Below are 14,226 nucleotides of genomic sequence, written 5' to 3'. Positions count from 1 at the left end.
AGACACACTCTCTCTGTTTAAATCTAGATTAAAAACGCATCTCTTTCGCCAAGCATTCGAATAATGTATCTCTTAAATTGTGAGTGTAGTTGCATCTGCATTTTTATTCTTTAGCTTGGGTTAAACTAATTTTACTTTGTTGGATCAGCAGCTATGCTAATGATGTCTCTATCTTGTTTCTATGTTTTGCCACGGGATTTACATCCCGTGGTAACTAGGATTTACACAAGCTCCAGTCTGGATCCAGAACACCTGAGAAGAGATGATGCTGACCCTCAGAGGACCCCAGATGATCCTAACCTTGAATCAACAAACAGAACTAACAATTATTGCTACATGTGTGACTGCATCATATAATTACTATTAATTAATAATATTGATAGTTCATCATCTAGCTGACTACGTCTTGTATTATTATTATTATTTTTATTTTTCTAAAATCCTGTCAAACGTGCACAAACTACTAGCTACTACTAAATATTGTAGAAACATAATTTTCTGTAAAGTTGCTTTGTAACGATTTGTATTGTAAAAAGCGCTATACAAATAAACTTGAATTGAATTGAATTGAATTGAATATGTGAGGACACACCATTGTCCAACCACATCCTGGCTCTCCCAGTGTATGTCTGTCTGTTGGTCTTCATCTCTCTCTTCTCCAGCGGCTCTCTCTTCTCCAGCGGCTCTCTCTTCTCCAGCGGCTCTCTCTTCTCCAACGGCTCTCTCTTCTCCAACGGCTCTCTCTTCTCCAACGGCTCTCTCTTCTCCAATGGCTCTCTCTTCTCCAACGGCTCTCTCTTCTCCAACGGCTCTCTCTTCTCCAACGGCTCTCTCTTGTCCAACTCTCTGCTTTCCATTTAATGTGAGAGGATCAGCAGGGAACTTGAATGTCTTTGTTTGGTGGCACTGGCACACCAACTTTTGCTGAGTGGAACAGGAGCAACTCACATCCCGGTAAATTAGCTGATATGGGAAGACCGTGACCACTTGGTGGATTTTTATGGTGAAGGGTACGACAGGAAGTGACTTTGGCATCACCTCCATTGCGATAATGGCATGTTCTTCAATGTAGAACAGCTTCACTGGATGATGGTGCATCCACCAATGCTTGAAAAAGTTTTTGTGCATTTGGCACATCTTTCCCACTGTTAGCTAATGCGTCCGCTCTGCGTTTCTGTGTGTGTGTGTGTGTGTGTGTGTGGCTATAAACACCCATTATGCCTTTTTGTGTCTGTTTGCATCATTGTGTGATTGTAACCAAGGCAGGGGCAGTGTGAAAACCAAGAGATGGACATTGGTCAATTCTGTTACCGTACCTTGGTAACAGAATTGACAATAACAGAGTTGACATTTTTAGCATTTTTTACTAATAGCACCACATGCTAGCATAAAGGCTAAGAGCACATGGCCTGATACTAAAGATGATTTTAAAAACTTTTAATACCTGCTTTTGTTAATAGCTTTGAACTTTGCTTTCCCTATGAGATTGTTGAAACAGTTTTGACATATTATATAAGAACTCTTGGTGCAAGTGCCTGTAAGATTACATGGCTTCAGAGAGAACAAAACACATACCTCCTAGTTCTTCAGAGTTTAATACCAAAAGGGAAGTGACATCATCTTGCGTTGCTTAGGATACTGATGCGACAGATAAGCATAATTTAAAGAGACAATAACATGTAGTAACAGAATTGACACAGGATTTGTGGATTGGTATTTTTCAACAATAAAAGTTACTTTTAAACAAATTAATTTAGCATCATTTGGAAACTGTCACCAATAATAATTTATAAACAAAAATAATTAAAACCCCAACCTGAAATTTGTAATTTAAAACATGTTTAATGCATATTTTACCCTTGTTTGAAAAAAGTACCACCCACTAAGGACAGTATGATATCATGACTTTCAACAGCATGAAATAGCTTTTAAAATAAAATATTTTCTAGTTTTAAACTCTAACATTTTGTGACTCTTAAAAATGATAAAAAAAAATAAAAATGTGTTTTTGGAGTAAAATTTTGGTAAAGCTGTTAAAAATAAATGGCTTCGGACTTCAAATGTATCTCCAATTAAAGAATCACCCAGTTACACAGTAGTACACAGGATGTTCAAACCATTGTTATTTATTCTCTTTTTGAGAATTATTTTGACTATTAGAAACATGAAGCCAAAACAAAGTTGAACAGCATTTACCAAATTTAAATTGGTACTAAAATATAAATAGTGCTTTGGCATTTCCAAACAAAGCAAAACTCAAAGCATCTGAAACTCAAAAAGACATTTCAGACATTTACATTAACAAACAAAAAAAAATCCTTAAGACACAAATTAAATAAGCTTGGAAAATGAAACATATTCCAAAATCATCTTTGAATATGTAAAACTCAAAGCATTGCCAGAATCATTTCAGCTTTTCTAAACATAAACCAGCTAGGTATTGCAACTGTTTCATCATTCTCCCCCAAAGTCCCTTTTCACTTTGGCTGCTGGGAATATAGTAACTAATTGCACCAAAAAATGCCACACCAAGGTCATTTTGACCTTCCCCTCCGCATCCTCATAAAGAACAATGAACTGCTCACCTTCATACTCCAAGTCCAGCACTCTTTGTCTACTGTACATTTTTACAGTAGAACTCGCACACCAGAAGGGATGCTGAGCCTCACCCAGCACCATCAGTCATCATGCAGCAACCCTGGAGATGTGGAGCATGTAAACATTGATGTTTTTATCATTCCTTGAAGCAAGTTTAGGAAATGCATGTAGTTGTGGACCATTTTTTTACATACACTTTGCAGTATCTCCAAAATGTTCATTATTTGACCAAAATAAAAGGGATCATACCAAATGCATGTTATTTTTTTTTTAGTACTGACCTGAGTAAGATGCTTCACATAAAAGACATTCTCATAGTTCACAAGTGAAAATTATAGTTGAAACTGTATATAAAATTTTTAACAATTGTATCTCACTAAAATACACAATAAACAGTTTTCTGCCATTGCTGCATTCTCATATTGTAAATCCAGCTGTTAACTCAAAGTGCACTTAACTTCAGACATCTAGTATTTGGCCTTGTTTATGTTCCTTATTCACACAGCGTGATACTTACCAATCTATTTATAGACAGTATCCTAAGAATAGCAAGCCAGAACTGACTAACCAGTCAGTTCCAGTGAGAAATGAAGTCTAAATAAACTGGCCAATGAGTGTAAGAATCAGGAATTAATCGTACCTTAACATCTCCCTGCAATCCCTCTGCTTCCCATGGAAGACTGATCTTCGCCACAGGCATGTGCTCGGATATATCTGCGAAATCAATAGCAATTGACTACACAAATTCCACTTGTGACATCACTGTGAATTCCTAGAAAAATGTGCAAACATTCATATTATTCACATCATATATAAACAGTTTGATATATCATGCTCATAAATTGTTGAAAATCATACTGCGACAAAAATATTACATATTTACCTCTCCTGGTGTACAGTGGGAGAAAAGGCTGACACATGACTCACCGAACTGGATTGTGAAGCTCAATGTGCAGAGTGTTTACAAGGCGACTACAGTCAGCGTCCACAGCATTGTCCTCTGCAGGTATGTAGAGACTACTGATGTGAACAAACAGACTGTGTGAGAGATGTTATCAACTTCATCAATGTACTAAATAACCATAATAACTTAATAATTAATCATTAAGAGTTTTTAACCAAAATCTTGTCCCAAGGAGACTTCTTTCAATAAGTTTGTGGAAGTGCAGGTTGATCATGATGAAGGCAATTTTCCAATTGCCCTACAAGCACCACCAATTAACATAAACACAACATAGATAAAATACATTTTGATGATCCGATAATGATCCCTTTAACAAATTGCAGCATCTTCACAAACCTGTCAGCACCAAAGAATGACCAACATCCAGTTCTTTGCAAACCTGTCTTGGGAATTAGAGAACGCCATCTTGGCCTACATATTAGATGCATGTCAGGTGAGTGTATGTATTATGTTTCACATTCTTCAAATGTGTTTCTTACTTGTCTTCTGGAGCTGGTGAAGCTGGACACATTATTGCTTGAAGCTTAAGGCTATTAAGATTTTAGATGAATGGCCAGATATTATGGCACAAGCACACTGTAACCAATGAATCTTCGAAGAATGTGTGTGTCTGCTTATAGATACTTTCCTGTCCATTCTTATTTGTGAGTGTAATCTCCCACTAAATGTGTAACCTCCTATAAACACAGCAACCACAGGTGTATTTCCTCACTTTCACAATGGACAAAACTAATGGATTGCATAGTCGATATAAAAAACTGGATGACGAGTAATTTCTTACTGCTAAATTCTGAAAAAACAGAGGTGTTAATTATAGGACCTAAAAACTCTGCTTGTAATAACCTGGAACACTGTCTAAGACTTGATGGCTGCTCTGTCAATTCTTCGTCATCAGTTAGGAACCTATGTGTGCTACTTGATCGCAATCTTTCCTTAGAAAGCCACGTTTCGAGCATTTGTAAAACTGCATTTTTCCATCTCAAAAATATATCTAAATTATGGCCTATGCTCTCAATGTCAAATGCAGAAATGTTAATCCATGCATTTATGACCTCAAGGTTAGATTATTGTAATGCTTTATTGGGTGGTTGTTCTGCACGCTTAGTAAACAAACTACAGCTAGTCCAAAATGCAGCAGCAAGAGTTCTTACTAGAACCAGGAAGTATGACCATATTAGCCCGGTCCTGTCAACACTGCACTGGCTCCCTATCAAGCATCGCATAGATTTTAAAAATATTGCTTATTACTTATAAAGCCCTGAATGGTTTAGCACCTCAGTATTTGAATGAGCTCCTTTTACATTATAATCCTCTACGTCCGCTACGTTCTCAAAACTCAGGCAATTTGATAATACCTAGAATATCAAAATCAACTGCAGGCGGCAGATCCTTTTCCTATTTGGCGCCCAAACTCTGGAATAACCTACCTAACATTGTTCGGGAGGCAGACACACTCTTGCAGTTTAAATCTAGATTAAAGACCCATCTCTTTAACCTGGCATACACATAACATACTAATATGCTTTTATTATCCAAATCCATTAAAGGATTTTTAGGCTGCATTAATTAGGTAAACCGGAACCAGTTACACTTCCCATACCACCCGATGTACTTGATACATCATTAGAAGAATGGCATCTACGCTAATATTTGTCTGTTTCTCTCTTGTTCCGAGGTCACCGTGGCCACCAGATCCAGTCTGTGTCCAGATCAGAGGGTCACTGCAGTCACCCGGATCCAGTACGTATCCAGACCAGATGGTGGATCAGCACCTAGAAAGGACCTCTACATCCCTGAAAGACAGCGGAGACCAGGACAACTAGAGCCCCAGATACAGATCCCCTGTAAAGACCTTGTCTCAGAGGAGCACCAGGACAAGACCACAGGAAACAGATGATTCTTCTGCACAATCTGACTTTGCTGCAGCCTGGAATTGAACTACTGGTTTCGTCTGGTCAGAGGAGAACTGGCCCCCCAACTGAGCCTGGTTTCTCCCAAGGTTTTTTTCTCCATTCTGTCACCGATGGAGTTTCGGTTCCTTGCCGCTGTCGCCTCTGGCTTGCTTAGTTGGGGACACTTCATCTACAGCGATATCGTTGACTTGATTGCAAATAAATGCACAGACACTATTTAACTGAACAGAGATGACATAACTGAATCCAATGATGAACTGCCTTTAACTCTCATTTTTGCATTATTGACACTGTTTTCCTAATGAATGTTGTTCAGTTGCTTTGACGCAATGTATTTTGTTTAAAGCGCTATATAAATAAAGGTGACATTGACATGTTCCAGTTATTTAAACCAGTCTGGTTTCTGCCCTTTTCATAGTCTTGCGTAGCCAGACCTTCAGGCTGAAAGTCTGGAATTCATGGCAGCTTTCATTGGCCAAGGCCCACCAATGAGGCCGTTTGAATGACATGTCCAACAACCAATCACAGTTCGTTTCATTCATCGTCACGTTTTCGCAGTGTAGAAATGTCACCACTATAACAGACCGTGTGTAAAACTCTCTGACATATTTTAAATGTTCTAAGCAAACTTATAATATTTCACATACTTTTGAAAATCCAGGGTTTAGTTCATCCTGATAAGCGTTCATCGTCACAGTTGTAAACACGATGGCTTTCTATTTTGGTGAGGGGGTTTGGCTTCACAGTATCTCTGCTTCCAGGAGGAACTTAGAATTAAAAGAACGTGACACACACGTCTCACGTAAATCCTGTAGAATTCAACCAATCCGATTACAACTTCGACATTCATGAAGTGTTTTCACTTTTTTGTCCCATATGACGTCTGAGGCTGAGACTACCCTTTTCAAAGCAAAGAAACTGCACTTATAAAAATGAATCACTAATGACCTTCTAATGGCAGCTGATTCTGGTTTAGTCACTATTCTTGTCCTCCTAGATCTAAGTGTGGCCTTTGACACCATTTCTCACACCATCCTTCTCAATAGATTAATCTCTATTGGTCTCACTCACACCCCTCTAGATTGGTTTAGATCTTATCTTTCAACACTCAGTTTGTCTAGCTACAATCTTTTAGTTCCCAACCTTCTTCGGTTATTACTGGTGTGCCTCAGGGTTCTGTCCTGGGACCCCTACTTTTCATCATTTATCTTCTTCCTCTTGGCAATATCATTCGGGAATACAACATCCTATTCCACATGGATGTCACCCAACTCTATCTCTCCAGCTAACCTAATTCCACTCTACCACATACAATGACTGTCTCAATAAACTTAAATCCTGATTTTCTTTTCATTTAAAATGAACAGTTCTCTTATGATAACACCACATGCAAATACTCCATCGCCAGTACCTGGTTGAGCTCCCAGGTGGCAGTATTGTGCCTTAACACAGACAGCAGACACCTGTTACACCAGCGCTCGCTGCTACTCCGAGGAGAGCTGTGTTTGTCATAGTAAGTTGTTGCCCTTGTTTTACTAGTCATAGAATGGGAAACGTTATATTAACCTGTTACCAGCGGTTTTCTGTGTTCATATATTTAAGTAAAGGGTGATTATATTAATAAGTACCGTGTTTTCTGGTGAATTGGTGGGTTTTTGTTAAATGTGAGCCAAAATCATCACAGTTAAAATAACCAAAGATTTAAACTACTTCAGTCTTTTTGCACTGAATTTATTTAATACATGAGTTTCACAATTTGAGTTAAATTACTGAAATAAATTATCTTTTCCACAACATTCTAATTTATTGAGATGCACCTGTACCTTGCAGAGACAACTGTTAGATGTGTGAGTTTGCATCTGGGAGAAGTATTTTTTGGGGCGTTTGCTCATCTGGAATATGTCGCATAGACGTCCTTTTCCGACGTTCCAGCGATGTATTACAGACGTTAAATATTAGAATCTTACGTCTTTTAGACATCTGATTTACATAGCATAGAAGTCGTTCTTAATTAGATGCTTTTAGACATCCCTTCATATTTACTGCTGCATATAACAGCTGCAGTTAGACTGATTATGCATTTGTCTACACATATATGACAAGTGTGATAACTAAACTCGAGTATTTTCTTCTCAGAATGAAAGAACACAACATGATGTTGAATAATTTTGAATCATTTTATTAACAGTGAATGACAATAAGCAGTATATTATTATTATTATTATTATTATTTTAATCCTTAAACAAACAAACAACAAAAAAGCAAGTTGATTAACAAGGCATTCTCCCTGGGGCCAAGCGGAGATAATCCTTAATATGTTTTTCTGCCTCTGCTTCAGTTGGCGAGTGAAGCATGGGATTCTTCATAGCTGCTCCTGTATGTTAAAAGGTAAAACTAGAATAAGTTTAAGAAATACAACTTTTTTTCACTTATTGGTTACTTAAATCCGCAAAATAGGTTTCATTTAACTGGGTTCTTATGAATTTAGACAATGATGAGCAAAGCATAAAAAAATGTTTGCAACATCCGTCCTTCACTAAAGCCATAATGTTTGTGTCAGTATCAATTAAATTATCTCGAATTGGTCATGACGAGCACATTTTTCGGGCTTGTAGAGATACATTGCATGGTGATCCAAACAAATCCATTTAAGAATTATGCATTAACTGTGCAAAATAATGTAAAATAAGACATTTATTTGTCTCTATACGTCTATTTAATTGTTCATATGATCCCAAGGGTCGCTACCTGAGAATGATTAGCCTACGTTAATAAAATCTAATTAATATAGAGAATTGATGTGCAGTTAATGCTTGTCGACTGTTTTTAATGTCAGACAGCGTTTTAGGATGTAATATAACATACAATATGAAGTTTCATGTATGCTTACTATTTAATTGGTCACTGTTAACAGTTCTTTGTCACCTAGCCTAACTGTTAATGTTAAAATAAACGTTTCCATTTCTAAAACGCTCCTGTATCTGCTGGTAGGCACATGCATAATATATATTATGAAGGCCCACGTCTGTATGAAAAGCTCACGAGTAATCACACTTTAATGGAGCTGAATCGACAGCTCCATCTACAAAATTAATGCTTCCATGGGTAACACTTCACAATATGGTGTCATTTGTTAACATTAGTTAATGTATTAACTAGTATTAGTGAAAAATTAACAACACAGTGTAACTAAAAATTAGTTACACAATTTATTAATCTTAGTTAATGTTTGTTAATAAAAATACAAGTGTTATTTTGTTCATGTTAATTCATAGAGCATTATCCAATGTTAATGAAAAAGTAATGCACAATGTATTGATAAATGCTGAAATTAACATTAACTAAAAATAATAAATGACATAGAACATATTGTTAATTATAAGTTCATGTTAACTAATGTAGGTAACTAATGAACCTTAATGTAAAGTGTTAACCGTAGACTGGAAAACATTTTGGACTTACCTATTAGGAGTGCTCCTATGTTTGTTTTCCTGATCCCTCTCTTTTCTCCCCTTCCACACCAGTTCAGTTGTTTGGCTACAGGACCGAAAGCCTTGGAGCATATTCTCCATATGGTTTTCTTCAGTGTGTGTTCTCCGCTGATGGATAACCTGTTCACCTTAAAAATAAAAGGACATTTCAGAATTTCAATTCAATTTCAAAACAGAGCGGGCAGATTACTTACAAATTATAATCTGTTACTGATTCCAAATTACATTAAACAATTGAAGTTAGCAATGAAATCCATTAAATTACACATTTTAAAAAACGTATTCAGACTACTTTTAGATTACTTTTGACCTAACTTGTCTATCACATTGATTTAAATCGGTTAATCAAAGTACCATATTGACATGAAAATACAAAGAGTAAGTAAATATATTTTAATTGTTGTTCTTAACAGCATGAAGTGCATTAAACATTATGTCAAGGTTTCTCAAACTGGTCTTTGTGAAGGAACTGCAGGGGGCTTGTGAGTTTAATGAAAAACGAATAATTATTTAAATCACAAAAAGATGTTAAATTAAAATAAAGCATTTTAAAATCAATAAAAAACTACTTACTTAAAAAAACAAAACATTATTCATTTGTTTACCTGCATGTCATGTGACCATAACCAATGTCAGAGAGCCAACGAACATACAAATGTGATACTTAATCATGAAAAAATCATTATTTTATATCCTATGAGTATTTCAAGTAAATGTATTAGGTGAAAAAGGATCTGACTAATGACGGATCTCTGTGTGACTGCCCACAAAACCTGAAGACTTTCTGAATGTATAAAAGCAGCCGGCTATTTAGAAAGATACATTTAAAAGATGAAAAAGAGCAATTGGGGGAAAATTAAATTCTGAATAATCTATTGCTATTATGTAAATAATATTTAATCATGTAATCCATAAAAAAGTAACTGTAGTCTGATTATGAGAGTATTATAACATATTATTTAATCTAATTACAAGTTCTTTATTTACTGGAATCTGCTTACGCAATCCAGATTACATGTAGTCAGTTACTACTGAGCTCAGAACAGGGATTAGTTTAAATCAGGACTATAGGTCTTAGTTTTGCTTTTATAAAACTGCTTAATGTGTGCATCTTGAGACAAAACAATGGCACTGACATATTTTAAGGTATTTCATTGCAAGTTATTTGCAGTTAAAACAGCTCACACATGCATTTTAGTCTGGGACTAGCCTTAAGCCTTGTCTGTGAAACCAGGTATATAATATACATTATTTACTTCACTACAACTGTTAAACCTACAAATGTCAATGATTTTTTTTTTGATTTTTTTTTTGTTTTTTACTTTTATTTATCAATTGCGAAAGACAAACATGAAGTGTCTACAAGAATACATTGTCTTTTTTTCTTTTTATGAACTTAACAACCTCCCCCCTCCCCAAACCCATAATTCAATTACACATTAAAAACAATAATTAAATAAATAAATAAAAAAAAGATAAAAAAATGAAAAATACAAATAAAATAAAACACAAAAAATATATAAAAACCTTTATATGTACTCATATATACATTTATATACACCTATACCTATACAGTAATAATTCAAGATATCAATGTAAGTTGCTAGTGATAATCATTAACTGTACAAAGTAAATATCAAACACTTGCTGCCTACTCCTCGGACATCAAATCGAATTATCTGTTATGTTGGAGTGTCTCAGGGTGAACAGATCAAAAGCAGGGGACTATCTGCCGCTGGCGGACCGGGACGGAAGGAACAGTATATATATAATACCTATAACCATATAACAGGATTTTACAAAGAGACTTCTTGAGCTGGCAGCTTATCTAGATAGTTAAGTAGTGGTCTCCACTGAGTATAGAACCTGCCAGTTGACCCCCTAAGTGAGAATTTGATTTTCTCCAGTTTCAAAAGGCCTAAAATGTCATGTAGCCAAACTCTGATTAATGGCGGTTGAGGGGACTTCCACAATAACAAAATTCTCTTGCGAGCAATAAGAGAGGCGAAGGCAATTATGTTATTTTGAGTGGTTGTGGTATGGATGTTGTCTTGGGGCTTGCCAAAAATAGCGATATGTGGGGTTGGAGTTAAATTTATGCCTAATATATTTGAAATTGTTTTAAAGAATAGTCGCCAGAATTCAGACAACTTGGGGCATGTCCAAAACAATATTGCATAGGGCCTGCGAGCATCTGCTACAATTATCATCAAATTTGTCTGGATAGAGCTTTGACAATTTGTCCTTACTATAGTGTAATCTGTGAAAGACTTTAAATTGTATTAGTGACAGTCTAGCGCAGCTGGATGACGAGTTAACAACCCCCATGGTTCCCTCCCAAAATTTTTCCGAGAACTTCAATTGGAGTTCTGACTCCCAGTTCATCTTGGTCTTATGTAAAATAGATTAATTGTTGGAGGACAATAAATTATGAAAAGAGGAAATATGGCCCTTTGATGAAGTTTTGGCCTTAAGAGCCAGGTCCATCCCACTGGGTGTTGGAATCTGTGGGAATGACGTGACATGTGTTTTCGCAAAGTCCCGCAACTGGAAGTATCGGAAAAAGTCTGATTTATGTAGATTGAAGGTAGAAACTAGTTAGTTAAAACTCGCAAACACACCATCAATGTACAGGTCCCCCAGACTACGCAACCCTTTGTTTTCTAAAATTGAAAATCGTGAGTCCGTCTTTGCTGGAATGAACAGGTGATTGTTGCAAATAGGAGTTGCTAGAGGGGGGGTGAGCCATCCGAAGTGGCGTCTTATTTGCATCCAAATTTTTAGAGTTCCAACTACAACCGGATTAGAAGTAAAGCTTGTTGGGGAAAAGGGCAAGGTATTACATGTTAAAGCTAGCAGCGACGAGGAGCAGGAGGCCGATTCACTCTGGCACCAACTAGATTGAGGGGAAGTAAACCAAAATATTATCTTATGCACATTGGCTGCCCAGTAGTAGCCAATAAGATTGGGTAGACCCAGTCCCCCAGCCGATCTATGCCTACAAAGCAGTGTACGGCTTGCCCTTAGCCGTTTACCAGCCCAAATGAATGATGAGATAATATTGTTTATAGCTGTGAAATAGGACTTGGGGAGGAAGATGGGGAGGCATTGAAAAACATACAAGTATCTTGGTAATACATTCATTTTTATGATTTGTATCCTACCGGCTAAGGACAACGGAAGGTAATTCCATCTTTGTAAATCGGACTTGACCGTCGTTGTTAATGAAGTAAGATTATGCTTCGCATTGTTCGCAAGGATTGTGTAATTGTAATGCCAAGGTATTTAAATCCTGTGTTGGCAATTTTGAAGGGTATAGTTTTAATTTATTTTTTAATAATTTTTGCGAGTATTTTAACATCTACCGGGAGAAGTGATATTGGTCGATAAGAAGCACACCTAAGTGGGTCCTTACCCCCCTTATAAATTAAAGAGATGGAAGACTGCATAAGAGTGGGCGGCAGAGTGCCTCGATTAAATGAGTAGTTAAACATTTCAAGTAATAGAGGAGCTAACTGATCAGAGAATTTTTTATAGAATTCGACCGGGTATCCATCGGGGCCTGGGGATTTGCCACTGTTCATTGAGTGTATTGCTTCTTTAATTTCTGAGAGAGTAAGAGCGGCGTCTAGTCTCAGATTGTCCTCGGGTGACACTTTGGGTAAGTCCAATTTTCCAAAAAAGTTATTTAGTTGGTTTTCATCTGTGAGGGACTCCGATGTGTATAGTTGGGGAAAAAATGATTTAAAAGTGTCATTTATTCTGTCCGGGTTAGCAGTTATTGAGCCTGACTCATCAATTATCTGAGTAATTTGATTTGATGCTGCTTTTGCCTTCAGCTGATGAGCTAAAAGGCGTCCAGCTTTGTCACCATGTTCGTACACTAACCCCCGAGAGCGAAGGAGAAGCTGTTCAGCTTCAGAAGTGAGAAGGAGATCAAGTTCAGTTTGGAGTCTTATTCTTTCTTTATATAAATCCGGTGAATTTGCGGAGGATAGTAAGTTATCTAGATTTGCAATAGCTTCCTCCAGCTCCTTCTGCCGAGCTCTGCGCAATTTATTTGTATGTGACGTGAAAGAGATAATTTTACCCCTTATGTAGGCTTTGAGAGTTTCCCATAATATGGATGGGGAGGTTTCATCACTCTTATTAGTTTCACAGAAGAAAGTGATCGATTCAGAAATATGTTTGCAAAAGTTGTCATCTGCCAGCGAGAGAGGGTTTAGCCTCCAGTGTCTGAATCCCTTCGGCTTCATGCTAAAGTGAAGGTCCAAGACCACTGTGGCATGATCCGACACTGTTATGGGTAGATACTGGGTGGAGACGATCACTGGAATAAGCTTTTTATCTATCACAAAATAGTCTATGCGTGAGAATGAGCGATGTGCGTGAGAGAAAAAAGAATATTGTCTTACAGAGGGATGTAAATATCGCCATGGGTCCACCAATCCATATTGACTCATAAACGTGGAAAAAGCCTGGGACATTTTCATGACCGAGGATGATCTCAGACTAGATCTGTCCAATTTTGCATCTATCACACAGTTCATGTCTCCTCCTATTATCAGAAGGTGAGAATCTAAATTTGGAATGGTAGCAAACAATGAACTAACAAAATTATAGTCGTCCCAATTAGGAGCGTATACGGATACCAGGATTACCTGCTTTTCATATAATGTACCAGTAACAATAACATAGCGACCGTTTGAATCTAACATTATTTTATCTGAGGTGAAATTAACATTTTTCCGGATTAATATAGCCGTGCCTCTTGATTTTACATTAAATTGTGAGTGAAACATTTGGTCAATCCAAGGTTTATTTAATTTTCTATGGTCAGAGTTGCAGAAATGCGTCTCCTGTAGAAACATTATGTCCGCATTTAAGTTTTTGATATGTGTCATAACTTTTGTGCGTTTGATTGCAGCGTTAAGCCCACCAGTGTTTAGTGAGGTAATCCTCACAGCTCGTCCACCAGCGGCACTCCCCCTGGTTACACTAGCCATAGATCAGCACTCCGTGGTAAAATTGTCAGGTCAGTCTCAAGGAGTAAGCAACAAACGGCGAGTGGGATCTTCTGTTCAGAAATAGCCAAATGTAACATGAATACACACATAACACAGAACACAAAATATACAAATTCAAATGAAAACTTCCCTCCCCATCCCTTCTCCCCTGTCCCATTCATCAAAACTAAAACCAAGTAGTCATACTTCCCTTTCTGCGTCGTCTTTCCTCTTATCCTTAATTTGTCCCAGC

General features: G+C 37.1%; 1 pseudogene; it reads right to left on the bottom strand.

Annotated features, from left to right (window-relative positions):
* Positions 1-2,454: 2,454 nt before the first annotated feature.
* On the bottom strand, positions 2,455-6,017 carry LOC132154342 (F-box only protein 15-like; annotated as a pseudogene).
* Positions 6,018-14,226: the final 8,209 nt, after the last annotated feature.

Source organism: Carassius carassius, chromosome 12, assembly GCF_963082965.1.
Source record: "Carassius carassius chromosome 12, fCarCar2.1, whole genome shotgun sequence".
Classification (NCBI taxonomy): domain Eukaryota; kingdom Metazoa; phylum Chordata; class Actinopteri; order Cypriniformes; family Cyprinidae; genus Carassius; species Carassius carassius.
Note: the sequence above shows the minus strand (reverse complement) of the source record. Positions and strands in the feature narration are given on the sequence as shown.